This window comes from Coturnix japonica, chromosome W (assembly GCF_054131305.1).
Source record: "Coturnix japonica strain WE chromosome W, WE-NBRP24, whole genome shotgun sequence".
Lineage (NCBI taxonomy): Eukaryota > Metazoa > Chordata > Aves > Galliformes > Phasianidae > Coturnix > Coturnix japonica.
The window spans coordinates 28,168,475-28,188,855 of NC_140701.1; positions in this window are offsets into that span (position 1 = coordinate 28,168,475).

The following is a 20,381-nucleotide window of genomic DNA, read 5'->3' on the forward strand; positions in this document are numbered from 1 at the left end:
ACAGATATATACTTTTCTGACAGATTTTAGAAAAAATTCACAGGAATATCAATACTTATACCAGAAATAAAAAGGTCTCTCTTAGGTATCACTCTTTACCCTTGCAAAAATATGGTTTTCTTACCAAAATAATGTTTTTCATCTCTACAAACAGCATTTTCTAAACCTAAAGGTGGTTTTCATCTTCAAAAGAAATCGATTTCTTTACAAAATTATCGTTTGTAGCCATATATGACACATTGTTTCCAGAATAACTCTTTTCATCTAAAAAAGAATGACATTTCCAACAGAAATATCGATTTCTAACAAATTTTAGAAGTAGGTCACATGAATATCGACACTTATCCCAGAAATGAAAAGTACACTCTTAGGTATCACTCTTCATCCTTGCAAAACTATGGTTTTCTTCCCAAACTAATGCTTTTCATCCCTACAAATAGCAATTTCTCCCTAAATTACTGGTTTTCATCCCCAAAAGAAAACACATTCTCTTTAAAACGATGCTTTGTAACAAATTATGACTCATTGATTCCAGAATATCTGTCTTCCCCTACAAAATAATGACATTAACATAAGAATTATCCATTTCAGACAAATTTCCGATGTATTTCACGCTAATATCAACACTTACACCAGAAAAAAATGTGTTCTCTCTCAGGTATCACTCTTGAATCTTGCCAAAAATTCTTTTTCTTACCAATACAAAGCTTTTCATCATTACAAGTAGCATTTTCTACTCAAAAAAGTGGTTTTCATCCCCAATACAAATCGTTTTCTCTACAAATGGTCCCTTGTAGCAACATATGAAACACTGTTATTGGAATACCTCTTTCCCTCTTCAAAATAAGGACATTTCCAACAGAAATATCGATTTCTGACAAATTTTAGAAGAATGTCACACAAATATCAGTACCTATCCTGGAAATAAAAGTTCTCTCCTAAGAATCATTCTGTATCCTTGCAAGGACATGGTTTTCTCACCAAAATAATGCTTTTTATCCCTTTAAAATAGCGCTGTTTCCCAGAAATACTGGTTTTCATCCCCAAGAGAAGACATTTTCTCTACAAAATGAAGCTTGGTAGCAAAATATGACACATTGTTTCCAGAATACCTTTTCTCTTCTACAAATTGAGGACCTTACTAACAAAAATACCTTTTCTCCTCTACAAAATAAGGACATTTCCAACAGATATATACTTTTCTGACAGATTTTAGAAAAAATTCACAGGAATATCAATACTTATACCAGAAATAAAAAGGTCTCTCTTAGGTATCACTCTTTACCCTTGCAAAAATATGGTTTTCTTACCAAAATAATGTTTTTCATCTCTACAAACAGCATTTTCTAAACCTAAAGGTGGTTTTCATCTTCAAAAGAAATCGATTTCTTTACAAAATTATCGTTTGTAGCCATATATGACACATTGTTTCCAGAATAACTCTTTTCATCTAAAAAAGAATGACATTTCCAACAGAAATATCGATTTCTAACAAATTTTAGAAGTAGGTCACATGAATATCGACACTTATCCCAGAAATGAAAAGTACACTCTTAGGTATCACTCTTCATCCTTGCAAAACTATGGTTTTCTTCCCAAACTAATGTTTTTCATCCCTACAAATAGCAATTTCTCCCTAAATTACTGGTTTTCATCCCCAAAAGAAAACACATTCTCTTTATAAGGATGCTTTGTAACAAATTATGACTCATTGATTCCAGAATATCTGTCTTCCCCTACAAAATAATGACATTAACATAAGAATTATCCATTTCAGACAAATTTCCGATGTATTTCACGCTAATATCAACACTTACACCAGAAAAAAATGTGTTCTCTCTCAGGTATCACTCTTGAATCTTGCCAAAAATTCTTTTTCTTACCAATACAAAGCTTTTCATCATTACAAGTAGCATTTTCTACCCAAAAAAGTGGTTTTCATCCCCAATAGAAATCGTTTTCTCTACAAATGGTCCCTTGTAGCAACATATGAAACACTGTTATTGGAATACCTCTTTCCCTCTTCAAAATAAGGACATTTCCAACAGAAATATCGATTTCTGACAAATTTTAGAAGAATGTCACACAAATATCAGTACCTATCCTGGAAATAAAAGTTCTCTCCTAAGAATCATTCTGTATCCTTGCAAGGACATGGTTTTCTCACCAAAATAATGCTTTTTATCCCTTTAAAATAGCGCTGTTTCCCAGAAATACTGGTTTTCATCCCCAAGAGAAGACATTTTCTCTACAAAATGAAGCTTGGTAGCAAAATATGACACATTGTTTCCAGAATACCTTTTCTCTTCTACAAATTGAGGACCTTACTAACAAAAATACCTTTTCTCCTCTACAAAATAAGGACATTTCCAACAGATATATACTTTTCTGACAGATTTTAGAAAAAAATCACAGGAATATCAATACTTATACCAGAAATAAAAAGGTCTCTCTTAGGTATCACTCTTTACCCTTGCAAAAATATGGTTTTCTTACCAAAATAATGTTTTTCATCTCTACAAACAGCATTTTCTAAACCTAAAGGTGGTTTTCATCTTCAAAAGAAATCGATTTCTTTACAAAATTATCGTTTGTAGCCATATATGACACATTGTTTCCAGAATAACTCTTTTCATCTAAAAAAGAATGACATTTCCAACAGAAATATCGATTTCTAACAAATTTTAGAAGTAGGTCACATGAATATCGACACTTATCCCAGAAATGAAAAGTACACTCTTAGGTATCACTCTTCATCCTTGCAAAACTATGGTTTTCTTCCCAAACTAATGCTTTTCATCCCTACAAATAGCAATTTCTCCCTAAATTACTGGTTTTCATCCCCAAAAGAAAACACATTCTCTTTATAAGGATGCTTTGTAACAAATTATGATTCATTGATACCAGAATATCTGTCTTCCCCTACAAAATAATGACATTAACATAAGAATTATCCATTTCAGACAAATTTCCGATGTATTTCACGCTAATATCAATACTTATACCAGAAAAAAATGTGTTCTCTCTCAGGTATCACTCTTGAATCTTGCCAAAAATTCTTTTTCTTACCAATACAAAGCTTTTCATCATTACAAGTAGCATTTTCTACCCAAAAAAGTGGTTTTCATCCCCAATAGAAATCGTTTTCTCTACAAATGGTCCCTTGTAGCAACATATGAAACACTGTTATTGGAATACCTCTTTCCCTCTTCAAAATAAGGACATTTCCAACAGAAATATCGATTTCTGACAAATTTTAGAAGAATGTCACACAAATATCAGTACCTATCCCGGAAATAAAAGTTCTCTCCTAAGAATCATTCTTTATCCTTGCAAGGACATGGTTTTCTCACCAAAATAATGCTTTTTATCCCTTTAAAATAGCGCTGTTTCCCAGAAATACTGGTTTTCATCCCCAAAAGAAGACATTTTCTCTACAAAATGAAGCTTGGTTGCAAAATATGACACATTGTTTCCAGAATACCTTTTCTCTTCTACAAATTGAGGACGTTACTAACGGAAATACCTTTTTTCCTCTACAAAATAAGGACATTTCCAACAGATATATCCTTTTCTGACAGATTTTAGAAAAAATTCACAGGAATATCAATACTTATACCAGAAATAAAAAGGTCTCTCTTAGGTATCACTCTTTACCCTTGCAAAAATATGGTTTTCTTACCAAAATAATGTTTTTCATCTCTACAAACAGCATTTTCTAAACCTAAAGGTGGTTTTCATCTTCAAAAGAAATCGATTTCTTTACAAAATTATCGTTTGTAGCCATATATGACACATTGTTTCCAGAATAACTCTTTTCATCTAAAAAAGAATGACATTTCCAACAGAAATATCGATTTCTGACAAATTTTAGAAGTAGGTCACATGAATATCGACACTTATCCCAGAAATGAAAAGTACACTCTTAGGTATCACTCTTCATCCTTGCAAAACTATGGTTTTCTTCCCAAACTAATGTTTTTCATCCCTACAAATAGCAATTTCTCCCTAAATTACTGGTTTTCATCCCCAAAAGAAGACACATTCTCTTTAAAACGATGCTTTGTAACAAATTATGACTCATTGATTCCAGAATATCTGTCTTCCCCTACAAAATAATGACATTAACATAAGAATTATCCATTTCAGACAAATTTCCGATGTATTTCACGCTAATATCAACACTTACACCAGAAAAAAATGTGTTCTCTCTCAGGTATCACTCTTGAATCTTGCCAAAAATTCTTTTTCTTACCAATACAAAGCTTTTCATCATTACAAGTAGCATTTTCTACTCAAAAAAGTGGTTTTCATCCCCAATAGAAATCGTTTTCTCTACAAATGGTCCCTTGTAGCAACATATGAAACACTGTTATTGGAATACCTCTTTCCCTCTTCAAAATAAGGACATTTCCAACAGAAATATCGATTTCTGACAAATTTTAGAAGAATGTCACACAAATATCAGTACCTATCCTGGAAATAAAAGTTCTCTCCTAAGAATCATTCTGTATCCTTGCAAGGACATGGTTTTCTCACCAAAATAATGCTTTTTATCCCTTTAAAATAGCGCTGTTTCCCAGAAATACTGGTTTTCATCCCCAAGAGAAGACATTTTCTCTACAAAATGAAGCTTGGTAGCAAAATATGACACATTGTTTCCAGAATACCTTTTCTCTTCTACAAATTGAGGACCTTACTAACAAAAATACCTTTTCTCCTCTACAAAATAAGGACATTTCCAACAGATATATACTTTTCTGACAGATTTTAGAAAAAATTCACAGGAATATCAATACTTATACCAGAAATAAAAAGGTCTCTCTTAGGTATCACTCTTTACCCTTGCAAAAATATGGTTTTCTTACCAAAATAATGTTTTTCATCTCTACAAACAGCATTTTCTAAACCTAAAGGTGGTTTTCATCTTCAAAAGAAATCGATTTCTTTACAAAATTATCGTTTGTAGCCATATATGACACATTGTTTCCAGAATAACTCTTTTCATCTAAAAAAGAATGACATTTCCAACAGAAATATCGATTTCTAACAAATTTTAGAAGTAGGTCACATGAATATCGACACTTATCCCAGAAATGAAAAGTACACTCTTAGGTATCACTCTTCATCCTTGCAAAACTATGGTTTTCTTCCCAAACTAATGTTTTTCATCCCTACAAATAGCAATTTCTCCCTAAATTACTGGTTTTCATCCCCAAAAGAAAACACATTCTCTTTATAAGGATGCTTTGTAACAAATTATGACTCATTGATTCCAGAATATCTGTCTTCCCCTACAAAATAATGACATTAACATAAGAATTATCCATTTCAGACAAATTTCCGATGTATTTCACGCTAATATCAACACTTACACCAGAAAAAAATGTGTTCTCTCTCAGGTATCACTCTTGAATCTTGCCAAAAATTCTTTTTCTTACCAATACAAAGCTTTTCATCATTACAAGTAGCATTTTCTACCCAAAAAAGTGGTTTTCATCCCCAATAGAAATCGTTTTCTCTACAAATGGTCCCTTGTAGCAACATATGAAACACTGTTATTGGAATACCTCTTTCCCTCTTCAAAATAAGGACATTTCCAACAGAAATATCGATTTCTGACAAATTTTAGAAGAATGTCACACAAATATCAGTACCTATCCTGGAAATAAAAGTTCTCTCCTAAGAATCATTCTGTATCCTTGCAAGGACATGGTTTTCTCACCAAAATAATGCTTTTTATCCCTTTAAAATAGCGCTGTTTCCCAGAAATACTGGTTTTCATCCCCAAGAGAAGACATTTTCTCTACAAAATGAAGCTTGGTAGCAAAATATGACACATTGTTTCCAGAATACCTTTTCTCTTCTACAAATTGAGGACCTTACTAACAAAAATACCTTTTCTCCTCTACAAAATAAGGACATTTCCAACAGATATATACTTTTCTGACAGATTTTAGAAAAAAATCACAGGAATATCAATACTTATACCAGAAATAAAAAGGTCTCTCTTAGGTATCACTCTTTACCCTTGCAAAAATATGGTTTTCTTACCAAAATAATGTTTTTCATCTCTACAAACAGCATTTTCTAAACCTAAAGGTGGTTTTCATCTTCAAAAGAAATCGATTTCTTTACAAAATTATCGTTTGTAGCCATATATGACACATTGTTTCCAGAATAACTCTTTTCATCTAAAAAAGAATGACATTTCCAACAGAAATATCGATTTCTAACAAATTTTAGAAGTAGGTCACATGAATATCGACACTTATCCCAGAAATGAAAAGTACACTCTTAGGTATCACTCTTCATCCTTGCAAAACTATGGTTTTCTTCCCAAACTAATGCTTTTCATCCCTACAAATAGCAATTTCTCCCTAAATTACTGGTTTTCATCCCCAAAAGAAAACACATTCTCTTTATAAGGATGCTTTGTAACAAATTATGATTCATTGATACCAGAATATCTGTCTTCCCCTACAAAATAATGACATTAACATAAGAATTATCCATTTCAGACAAATTTCCGATGTATTTCACGCTAATATCAATACTTATACCAGAAAAAAATGTGTTCTCTCTCAGGTATCACTCTTGAATCTTGCCAAAAATTCTTTTTCTTACCAATACAAAGCTTTTCATCATTACAAGTAGCATTTTCTACCCAAAAAAGTGGTTTTCATCCCCAATAGAAATCGTTTTCTCTACAAATGGTCCCTTGTAGCAACATATGAAACACTGTTATTGGAATACCTCTTTCCCTCTTCAAAATAAGGACATTTCCAACAGAAATATCGATTTCTGACAAATTTTAGAAGAATGTCATACAAATATCAGTACCTATCCCGGAAATAAAAGTTCTCTCCTAAGAATCATTCTTTATCCTTGCAAGGACATGGTTTTCTCACCAAAATAATGCTTTTTATCCCTTTAAAATAGCGCTGTTTCCCAGAAATACTGGTTTTCATCCCCAAAAGAAGACATTTTCTCTACAAAATGAAGCTTGGTAGCAAAATATGACACATTGTTTCCAGAATACCTTTTCTCTTCTACAAATTGAGGACGTTACTAACGGAAATACCTTTTTTCCTCTACAAAATAAGGACATTTCCAACAGATATATCCTTTTCTGACAGATTTTAGAAAAAATTCACAGGAATATCAATACTTATACCAGAAATAAAAAGGTCTCTCTTAGGTATCACTCTTTACCCTTGCAAAAATATGGTTTTCTTACCAAAATAATGTTTTTCATCTCTACAAACAGCATTTTCTAAACCTAAAGGTGGTTTTCATCTTCAAAAGAAATCGATTTCTTTACAAAATTATCGTTTGTAGCCATATATGACACATTGTTTCCAGAATAACTCTTTTCATTTAAAAAAGAATGACATTTCCAACAGAAATATCTATTTCTGACAAATTTTAGAAGTAGGTCACATGAATATCGACACTTATCCCAGAAATGAAAAGTACACTCTTAGGTATCACTCTTCATCCTTGCAAAACTATGGTTTTCTTCCCAAACTAATGTTTTTCATCCCTACAAATAGCAATTTCTCCCTAAATTACTGGTTTTCATCCCCAAAAGAAAACACATTCTCTTTATAAGGATGCTTTGTAACAAATTATGATTCACTGATACCAGAATATCTGTCTTCCCCTACAAAATAATGACATTAACATAAGAATTATCCATTTCAGACAAATTTCCGATGTATTTCACGCTAATATCAATACTTATACCAGAAAAAAATGTGTTCTCTCTCAGGTATCACTCTTGAATCTTGCCAAAAATTCTTTTTCTTACCAATACAAAGCTTTTCATCATTACAAGTAGCATTTTCTACCCAAAAAAGTGGTTTTCATCCCCAATAGAAATCGTTTTCTCTACAAATGGTCCCTTGTAGCAACATATGAAACACTGTTATTGGAATACCTCTTTCCCTCTTCAAAATAAGGACATTTCCAACAGAAATATCGATTTCTGACAAATTTTAGAAGAATGTCATACAAATATCAGTACCTATCCCGGAAATAAAAGTTCTCTCCTAAGAATCATTCTTTATCCTTGCAAGGACATGGTTTTCTCACCAAAATAATGCTTTTTATCCCTTTAAAATAGCGCTGTTTCCCAGAAATACTGGTTTTCATCCCCAAAAGAAGACATTTTCTCTACAAAATGAAGCTTGGTAGCAAAATATGACACATTGTTTCCAGAATACCTTTTCTCTTCTACAAATTGAGGACCTTACTAACAAAAATACCTTTTCTCCTCTACAAAATAAGGACATTTCCAACAGATATATACTTTTCTGACAGATTTTAGAAAAAATTCACAGGAATATCAATACTTATACCAGAAATAAAAAGGTCTCTCTTAGGTATCACTCTTTACCCTTGCAAAAATATGGTTTTCTTACCAAAATAATGTTTTTCATCTCTACAAACAGCATTTTCTAAACCTAAAGGTGGTTTTCATCTTCAAAAGAAATCGATTTCTTTACAAAATTATCGTTTGTAGCCATATATGACACATTGTTTCCAGAATAACTCTTTTCATCTAAAAAAGAATGACATTTCCAACAGAAATATCGATTTCTAACAAATTTTAGAAGTAGGTCACATGAATATCGACACTTATCCCAGAAATGAAAAGTACACTCTTAGGTATCACTCTTCATCCTTGCAAAACTATGGTTTTCTTCCCAAACTAATGTTTTTCATCCCTACAAATAGCAATTTCTCCCTAAATTACTGGTTTTCATCCCCAAAAGAAAACACATTCTCTTTATAAGGATGCTTTGTAACAAATTATGACTCATTGATTCCAGAATATCTGTCTTCCCCTACAAAATAATGACATTAACATAAGAATTATCCATTTCAGACAAATTTCCGATGTATTTCACGCTAATATCAACACTTACACCAGAAAAAAATGTGTTCTCTCTCAGGTATCACTCTTGAATCTTGCCAAAAATTCTTTTTCTTACCAATACAAAGCTTTTCATCATTACAAGTAGCATTTTCTACCCAAAAAAGTGGTTTTCATCCCCAATAGAAATCGTTTTCTCTACAAATGGTCCCTTGTAGCAACATATGAAACACTGTTATTGGAATACCTCTTTCCCTCTTCAAAATAAGGACATTTCCAACAGAAATATCGATTTCTGACAAATTTTAGAAGAATGTCACACAAATATCAGTACCTATCCTGGAAATAAAAGTTCTCTCCTAAGAATCATTCTGTATCCTTGCAAGGACATGGTTTTCTCACCAAAATAATGCTTTTTATCCCTTTAAAATAGCGTTGTTTCCCAGAAATACTGGTTTTCATCCCCAAGAGAAGACATTTTCTCTACAAAATGAAGCTTGGTAGCAAAATATGACACATTGTTTCCAGAATACCTTTTCTCTTCTACAAATTGAGGACCTTACTAACAAAAATACCTTTTCTCCTCTACAAAATAAGGACATTTCCAACAGATATATACTTTTCTGACAGATTTTAGAAAAAATTCACAGGAATATCAATACTTATACCAGAAATAAAAAGGTCTCTCTTAGGTATCACTCTTTACCCTTGCAAAAATATGGTTTTCTTACCAAAATAATGTTTTTCATCTCTACAAACAGCATTTTCTAAACCTAAAGGTGGTTTTCATCTTCAAAAGAAATCGATTTCTTTACAAAATTATCGTTTGTAGCCATATATGACACATTGTTTCCAGAATAACTCTTTTCATCTAAAAAAGAATGACATTTCCAACAGAAATATCGATTTCTAACAAATTTTAGAAGTAGGTCACATGAATATCGACACTTATCCCAGAAATGAAAAGTACACTCTTAGGTATCACTCTTCATCCTTGCAAAACTATGGTTTTCTTCCCAAACTAATGTTTTTCATCCCTACAAATAGCAATTTCTCCCTAAATTACTGGTTTTCATCCCCAAAAGAAAACACATTCTCTTTATAAGGATGCTTTGTAACAAATTATGACTCATTGATTCCAGAATATCTGTCTTCCCCTACAAAATAATGACATTAACATAAGAATTATCCATTTCAGACAAATTTCCGATGTATTTCACGCTAATATCAACACTTACACCAGAAAAAAATGTGTTCTCTCTCAGGTATCACTCTTGAATCTTGCCAAAAATTCTTTTTCTTACCAATACAAAGCTTTTCATCATTACAAGTAGCATTTTCTACCCAAAAAAGTGGTTTTCATCCCCAATAGAAATCGTTTTCTCTACAAATGGTCCCTTGTAGCAACATATGAAACACTGTTATTGGAATACCTCTTTCCCTCTTCAAAATAAGGACATTTCCAACAGAAATATCGATTTCTGACAAATTTTAGAAGAATGTCACACAAATATCAGTACCTATCCTGGAAATAAAAGTTCTCTCCTAAGAATCATTCTGTATCCTTGCAAGGACATGGTTTTCTCACCAAAATAATGCTTTTTATCCCTTTAAAATAGCGCTGTTTCCCAGAAATACTGGTTTTCATCCCCAAGAGAAGACATTTTCTCTACAAAATGAAGCTTGGTAGCAAAATATGACACATTGTTTCCAGAATACCTTTTCTCTTCTACAAATTGAGGACCTTACTAACAAAAATACCTTTTCTCCTCTACAAAATAAGGACATTTCCAACAGATATATACTTTTCTGACAGATTTTAGAAAAAAATCACAGGAATATCAATACTTATACCAGAAATAAAAAGGTCTCTCTTAGGTATCACTCTTTACCCTTGCAAAAATATGGTTTTCTTACCAAAATAATGTTTTTCATCTCTACAAACAGCATTTTCTAAACCTAAAGGTGGTTTTCATCTTCAAAAGAAATCGATTTCTTTACAAAATTATCGTTTGTAGCCATATATGACACATTGTTTCCAGAATAACTCTTTTCATCTAAAAAAGAATGACATTTCCAACAGAAATATCGATTTCTAACAAATTTTAGAAGTAGGTCACATGAATATCGACACTTATCCCAGAAATGAAAAGTACACTCTTAGGTATCACTCTTCATCCTTGCAAAACTATGGTTTTCTTCCCAAACTAATGCTTTTCATCCCTACAAATAGCAATTTCTCCCTAAATTACTGGTTTTCATCCCCAAAAGAAAACACATTCTCTTTATAAGGATGCTTTGTAACAAATTATGATTCATTGATACCAGAATATCTGTCTTCCCCTACAAAATAATGACATTAACATAAGAATTATCCATTTCAGACAAATTTCCGATGTATTTCACGCTAATATCAATACTTATACCAGAAAAAAATGTGTTCTCTCTCAGGTATCACTCTTGAATCTTGCCAAAAATTCTTTTTCTTACCAATACAAAGCTTTTCATCATTACAAGTAGCATTTTCTACCCAAAAAAGTGGTTTTCATCCCCAATAGAAATCGTTTTCTCTACAAATGGTCCCTTGTAGCAACATATGAAACACTGTTATTGGAATACCTCTTTCCCTCTTCAAAATAAGGACATTTCCAACAGAAATATCGATTTCTGACAAATTTTAGAAGAATGTCATACAAATATCAGTACCTATCCCGGAAATAAAAGTTCTCTCCTAAGAATCATTCTTTATCCTTGCAAGGACATGGTTTTCTCACCAAAATAATGCTTTTTATCCCTTTAAAATAGCGCTGTTTCCCAGAAATACTGGTTTTCATCCCCAAAAGAAGACATTTTCTCTACAAAATGAAGCTTGGTAGCAAAATATGACACATTGTTTCCAGAATACCTTTTCTCTTCTACAAATTGAGGACGTTACTAACGGAAATACCTTTTTTCCTCTACAAAATAAGGACATTTCCAACAGATATATCCTTTTCTGACAGATTTTAGAAAAAATTCACAGGAATATCAATACTTATACCAGAAATAAAAAGGTCTCTCTTAGGTATCACTCTTTACCCTTGCAAAAATATGGTTTTCTTACCAAAATAATGTTTTTCATCTCTACAAACAGCATTTTCTAAACCTAAAGGTGGTTTTCATCTTCAAAAGAAATCGATTTCTTTACAAAATTATCGTTTGTAGCCATATATGACACATTGTTTCCAGAATAACTCTTTTCATCTAAAAAAGAATGACATTTCCAACAGAAATATCTATTTCTGACAAATTTTAGAAGTAGGTCACATGAATATCGACACTTATCCCAGAAATGAAAAGTACACTCTTAGGTATCACTCTTCATCCTTGCAAAACTATGGTTTTCTTCCCAAACTAATGTTTTTCATCCCTACAAATAGCAATTTCTCCCTAAATTACTGGTTTTCATCCCCAAAAGAAAACACATTCTCTTTATAAGGATGCTTTGTAACAAATTATGATTCACTGATACCAGAATATCTGTCTTCCCCTACAAAATAATGACATTAACATAAGAATTATCCATTTCAGACAAATTTCCGATGTATTTCACGCTAATATCAATACTTATACCAGAAAAAAATGTGTTCTCTCTCAGGTATCACTCTTGAATCTTGCCAAAAATTCTTTTTCTTACCAATACAAAGCTTTTCATCATTACAAGTAGCATTTTCTACCCAAAAAAGTGGTTTTCATCCCCAATAGAAATCGTTTTCTCTACAAATGGTCCCTTGTAGCAACATATGAAACACTGTTATTGGAATACCTCTTTCCCTCTTCAAAATAAGGACATTTCCAACAGAAATATCGATTTCTGACAAATTTTAGAAGAATGTCATACAAATATCAGTACCTATCCCGGAAATAAAAGTTCTCTCCTAAGAATCATTCTTTATCCTTGCAAGGACATGGTTTTCTCACCAAAATAATGCTTTTTATCCCTTTAAAATAGCGCTGTTTCCCAGAAATACTGGTTTTCATCCCCAAAAGAAGACATTTTCTCTACAAAATGAAGCTTGGTAGCAAAATATGACACATTGTTTCCAGAATACCTTTTCTCTTCTACAAATTGAGGACGTTACTAACGGAAATACCTTTTTTCCTCTACAAAATAAGGACATTTCCAACAGATATATCCTTTTCTGACAGATTTTAGAAAAAATTCACAGGAATATCAATACTTATACCAGAAATAAAAAGGTCTCTCTTAGGTATCACTCTTTACCCTTGCAAAAATATGGTTTTCTTACCAAAATAATGTTTTTCATCTCTACAAACAGCATTTTCTAAACCTAAAGGTGGTTTTCATCTTCAAAAGAAATCGATTTCTTTACAAAATTATCGTTTGTAGCCATATATGACACATTGTTTCCAGAATAACTCTTTTCATCTAAAAAAGAATGACATTTCCAACAGAAATATCGATTTCTGACAAATTTTAGAAGTAGGTCACATGAATATCGACACTTATCCCAGAAATGAAAAGTACACTCTTAGGTATCACTCTTCATCCTTGCAAAACTATGGTTTTCTTCCCAAACTAATGTTTTTCATCCCTACAAATAGCAATTTCTCCCTAAATTACTGGTTTTCATCCCCAAAAGAAGACACATTCTCTTTAAAACGATGCTTTGTAACAAATTATGACTCATTGATTCCAGAATATCTGTCTTCCCCTACAAAATAATGACATTAACATAAGAATTATCCATTTCAGACAAATTTCCGATGTATTTCACGCTAATATCAACACTTACACCAGAAAAAAATGTGTTCTTTCTCAGGTATCACTCTTGAATCTTGCCAAAAATTCTTTTTCTTACCAATACAAAGCTTTTCATCATTACAAGTAGCATTTTCTACCCAAAAAAGTGATTTTCATCCCCAATAGAAATCGTTTTCTCTACAAATGGTCCCTTGTAGCAACATATGAAACACTGTTATTGGAATACCTCTTTCCCTCTTCAAAATAAGGACATTTCCAACAGAAATATCGATTTCTGACAAATTTTAGAAGAATGTCACACAAATATCAGTACCTATCCTGGAAATAAAAGTTCTCTCCTAAGAATCATTCTGTATCCTTGCAAGGACATGGTTTTCTCACCAAAATAATGCTTTTTATCCCTTTAAAATAGCGCTGTTTCCCAGAAATACTTGTTTTCATCCCCAAGAGAAGACATTTTCTCTACAAAATGAAGCTTGGTAGCAAAATATGACACATTGTTTCCAGAATACCTTTTCTCTTCTACAAATTGAGGACCTTACTAACAAAAATACCTTTTCTCCTCTACAAAATAAGGACATTTCCAACAGATATATACTTTTCTGACAGATTTTAGAAAAAATTCACAGGAATATCAATACTTATACCAGAAATAAAAAGGTCTCTCTTAGGTATCACTCTTTACCCTTGCAAAAATATGGTTTTCTTACCAAAATAATGTTTTTCATCTCTACAAACAGCATTTTCTAAACCTAAAGGTGGTTTTCATCTTCAAAAGAAATCGATTTCTTTACAAAATTATCGTTTGTAGCCATATATGACACATTGTTTCCAGAATAACTCTTTTCATCTAAAAAAGAATGACATTTCCAACAGAAATATCGATTTCTAACAAATTTTAGAAGTAGGTCACATGAATATCGACACTTATCCCAGAAATGAAAAGTACACTCTTAGGTATCACTCTTCATCCTTGCAAAACTATGGTTTTCTTCCCAAACTAATGCTTTTCATCCCTACAAATAGCAATTTCTCCCTAAATTACTGGTTTTCATCCCCAAAAGAAAACACATTCTCTTTATAAGGATGCTTTGTAACAAATTATGATTCATTGATACCAGAATATCTGTCTTCCCCTACAAAATAATGACATTAACATAAGAATTATCCATTTCAGACAAATTTCCGATGTATTTCACGCTAATATCAATACTTATACCAGAAAAAAATGTGTTCTCTCTCAGGTATCACTCTTGAATCTTGCCAAAAATTCTTTTTCTTACCAATACAAAGCTTTTCATCATTACAAGTAGCATTTTCTACCCAAAAAAGTGGTTTTCATCCCCAATAGAAATCGTTTTCTCTACAAATGGTCCCTTGTAGCAACATATGAAACACTGTTATTGGAATACCTCTTTCCCTCTTCAAAATAAGGACATTTCCAACAGAAATATCGATTTCTGACAAATTTTAGAAGAATGTCACACAAATATCAGTACCTATCCCGGAAATAAAAGTTCTCTCCTAAGAATCATTCTTTATCCTTGCAAGGACATGGTTTTCTCACCAAAATAATGCTTTTTATCCCTTTAAAATAGCGCTGTTTCCCAGAAATACTGGTTTTCATCCCCAAAAGAAGACATTTTCTCTACAAAATGAAGCTTGGTAGCAAAATATGACACATTGTTTCCAGAATACCTTTTCTCTTCTACAAATTGAGGACGTTACTAACGGAAATACCTTTTTTCCTCTACAAAATAAGGACATTTCCAACAGATATATCCTTTTCTGACAGATTTTAGAAAAAATTCACAGGAATATCAATACTTATACCAGAAATAAAAAGGTCTCTCTTAGGTATCACTCTTTACCCTTGCAAAAATATGGTTTTCTTACCAAAATAATGTTTTTCATCTCTACAAACAGCATTTTCTAAACCTAAAGGTGGTTTTCATCTTCAAAAGAAATCGATTTCTTTACAAAATTATCGTTTGTAGCCATATATGACACATTGTTTCCAGAATAACTCTTTTCATCTAAAAAAGAATGACATTTCCAACAGAAATATCGATTTCTGACAAATTTTAGAAGTAGGTCACATGAATATCGACACTTATCCCAGAAATGAAAAGTACACTCTTAGGTATCACTCTTCATCCTTGCAAAACTATGGTTTTCTTCCCAAACTAATGTTTTTCATCCCTACAAATAGCAATTTCTCCCTAAATTACTGGTTTTCATCCCCAAAAGAAGACACATTCTCTTTAAAACGATGCTTTGTAACAAATTATGACTCATTGATTCCAGAATATCTGTCTTCCCCTACAAAATAATGACATTAACATAAGAATTATCCATTTCAGACAAATTTCCGATGTATTTCACGCTAATATCAACACTTACACCAGAAAAAAATGTGTTCTTTCTCAGGTATCACTCTTGAATCTTGCCAAAAATTCTTTTTCTTACCAATACAAAGCTTTTCATCATTACAAGTAGCATTTTCTACCCAAAAAAGTGGTTTTCATCCCCAATAGAAATCGTTTTCTCTACAAATGGTCCCTTGTAGCAACATATGAAACACTGTTATTGGAATACCTCTTTCCCTCTTCAAAATAAGGACATTTCCAACAGAAATATCGATTTCTGACAAATTTTAGAAGAATGTCACACAAATATCAGTACCTATCCTGGAAATAAAAGTTCTCTCCTAAGAATCATTCTGTATCCTTGCAAGGACATGGTTTTCTCACCAAAATAATGCTTTTTATCCCTTTAAAATAGCGCTGTTTCCCAGAAATACTGGTTTTCATCCCCAAAAGAAGACATTTTCTCTACAAAATGAAGCTTGGTAGCAAAATATGACACATTGTTTCCAGAATACCTTTTCTCTTCTACAAATTGAGGACCTTACTAACAAAAATACCTTTTCTCCTCTACAAAATAAGGACATTTCCAACAGATATATACTTTTCTGACAGATTTTAGAAAAAATTCACAGGAATATCAATACTTATACCAGAAATAAAAAGGTCTCTCTTAGGTATCACTCTTTACCCTTGCAAAAATATGGTTTTCTTACCAAAATAATGTTTTTCATCTCTACAAACAGCATTTTCTAAATGTAAAGGTGGTTTTCATCTTCAAAAGAAATCGATTTCTCTACAAAATTATCGTTTGTAGCCATATATGACACATTGTTTCCAGAATAACTCTTTTCATCTAAAAAAGAATGACATTTCCAACAGAAATATCGATTTCTGACAAATTTTAGAAGTAGGTCACTTGAATATCGACACTTATCCCAGAAATGAAAAGTACACTCTTAGGTATCACTCTTCATCCTTGCAAAACTATGGTTTTCTTCCCAAACTAATGCTTTTCATCCCTACAAATAGCAATTTCTCCCTAAATTACTGGTTTTCATCCCCAAAAGAAGACACATTCTCTTTAAAACGATGCTTTGTAACAAATTATGACTCATTGATTCCAGAATATCTGTCTTCCCCTACAAAATAATGACATTAACATAAGAATTATCCATTTCAGACAAATTTCCGATGTATTTCACACTAATATCAATACTTACACCAGAAAAAAATGTGTTCTCTCTCAGGTATCACTCTTGAATCTTGCCAAAAATTCTTTTTCTTACCAATACAAAGCTTTTCATCATTACAAGTAGCATTTTCTACCCAAAAAAGTGGTTTTCATCCCCAATAGAAATCGTTTTCTCTACAAATGGTCCCTTGTAGCAACATATGAAACACTGTTATTGGAATACCTCTTTCCCTCTTCAAAATAAGGACATTTCCAACAGAAATATCGATTTCTGACAAATTTTAGAATAATGTCACACAAATATCAGTACCTATCCCGGAAATAAAAGTTCTCTCCTAAGAATCATTCTTTATTCTTGCAAGGACATGGTTTTCTCACCAAAATAATGCTTTTTATCCCTTTAAAATAGCGTTGTTTACAAGAAATACTTGTTTTCATTTCTAAAAGAAGACATTTTCTCTACAAAATGAAGCTTGGTAGCAAAATATGACACATTGTTTCCAGAATACCTTTTCTCTTCTACAAATTGAGGACGTTACTAACGGAAATACCTTTTCTCCTCTACAAAATAAGGACATTTCCAACAGATATATCCTTTTCTGACAGATTTTAGAAAAATTTCACAGGAATATCAATACTTATACCAGCAATAAAAAGGTCTCTCTTAGGTATCACTCTTTACCCTTGCAAAAATATGGTTTTCTTACCAAAATAATGTTTTTCATCTCTACAAACAGCATTTTCTAAACGTAAAGGTGGTTTTCATCTTCAAAAGAAATAGATTTCTCTACAAAATTATCGCTTGTAGCCATATATGACACATTGTTTCCAGAATAACTCTTTTCATCTAAAAAAGAATGACATTTCCAACAGAAATATCGATTTCTGACAAATTTTAGAAGTAGGTCACTTGAATATCGACACTTATCCCAGAAATGAAAAGTACACTCTTAGGTATCACTCTTCATCCTTGCAAAACTATGGTTTTCTTCCCAAACTAATGTTTTTCATCCCTACAAATAGCAATTTCTCCCTAAATTACTGGTTTTCATCCCCAAAAGAAGACACATTCTCTTTAAAACGATGCTTTGTAACAAATTATGACTCATTGATTCCAGAATATCTGTCTTCCCCTACAAAATAATGACATTAACATAAGAATTATCCATTTCAGACAAATTTCCGATGTATTTCACGCTAATATCAACACTTACACCAGAAAAAAATGTGTTCTCTCTCAGGTATCACTCTTGAATCTTGCCAAAAATTCTTTTTCTTACCAATACAAAGCTTTTCATCATTACAAGTAGCATTTTCTACCCAAAAAAGTGGTTTTCATCCCCAATAGAAATCGTTTTCTCTACAAATGGTCCCTTGTAGCAACATATGAAACACTGTTATTGGAATACCTCTTTCCCTCTTCAAAATAAGGACATTTCCAACAGAAATATCGATTTCTGACAAATTTTAGAAGAATGTCACACAAATATCAGTACCTATCCCGGAAATAAAAGTTCTCTCCTAAGAATCATTCTTTATCCTTGCAAGGACATGGTTTTCTCACCAAAATAATGCTTTTTATCCCTTTAAAATAGCGTTGTTTCCCAGAAATACTGGTTTTCATCCCCAAAAGAAGACATTTTCTCTACAAAATGAAGCTTGGTAGCAAAATATGACACATTGTTTCCTCAATACCTTTTCTCTTCTACAAATTGAGGACGTTACTAACGGAAATACCTTTTCTCCTCTACAAAATAAGGACATTTCCAACAGATATATCCTTTTCTGACAGATTTTAGAAAAAATTCACAGGAATATCAATACTTATACCAGAAATAAAAAGGTCTCTCTTAGGTATCACTCTTTACCCTTGCAAAAATATGGTTTTCTTACCAAAATAATGTTTTTCATCTCTACAAACAGCATTTTCTAAACCTAAAGGTGGTTTTCATCTTCAAAAGAAATCGATTTCTTTACAAAATTATCGTTTGTAGCCATATATGACACATTGTTTCCAGAATAACTCTTTTCATCTAAAAAAGAATGACATTTCCAACAGAAATATCGATTTCTAACAAATTTTAGAAGTAGGTCACATGAATATCGACACTTATCCCAGAAATGAAAAGTACACTCTTAGGTATCACTCTTCATCCTTGCAAAACTATGGTTTTCTTCCCAAACTAATGCTTTTCATCCCTACAAATAGCAATTTCTCCCTAAATTACTGGTTTTCATCCCCAAAAGAAAACACATTCTCTTTATAAGGATGCTTTGTAACAAATTATGATTCATTGATTCCAGAATATCTGTCTTCCCCTACAAAATAATGACATTAACATAAGAATTATCCATTTCAGACAAATTTCCGATGTATTTCACACTAATATCAATACTTATACCAGAAAAAAATGTGTTCTCTCTCAGGTATCACTCTTGAATCTTGCCAAAAATTCTTTTTCTTACCAATACAAAGCTTTTCATCATTACAAGTAGCATTTTCTACCCAAAAAAGTGGTTTTCATCCCCAATAGAAATCGTTTTCTCTACAAATGGTCCCTTGTAGCAACATATGAAACACTGTTATTGGAATACCTCTTTCCCTCTTCAAAATAAGGACATTTCCAACAGAAATATCGATTTCTGACAAATTTTAGAAGAATGTCACACAAATATCAGTACCTATCCTGGAAATAAAAGTTCTCTCCTAAGAATCATTCTGTATCCTTGCAAGGACATGGTTTTCTCACCAAAATAATGCTTTTTATCCCTTTAAAATAGCGCTGTTTCCCAGAAATACTGGTTTTCATCCCCAAGAGAAGACATTTTCTCTACAAAATGAAGCTTGGTAGCAAAATATGACACATTGTTTCCAGAATACCTTTTCTCTTCTACAAATTGAGGACGTTACTAACGGAAATACCTTTTCTCCTCTACAAAATAAGGACATTTCCAACAGATATATACTTTTCTGACAGATTTTAGAAAAAATTCACAGGAATATCAATACTTATACCAGAAATAAAAAGGTCTCTCTTAGGTATCACTCTTTACCCTTGCAAAAATATGGTTTTCTTACCAAAATAATGTTTTTCATCTCTACAAACAGCATTTTCTAAACCTAAAGGTGGTTTTCATCTTCAAAAGAAATCGATTTCTTTACAAAATTATCGT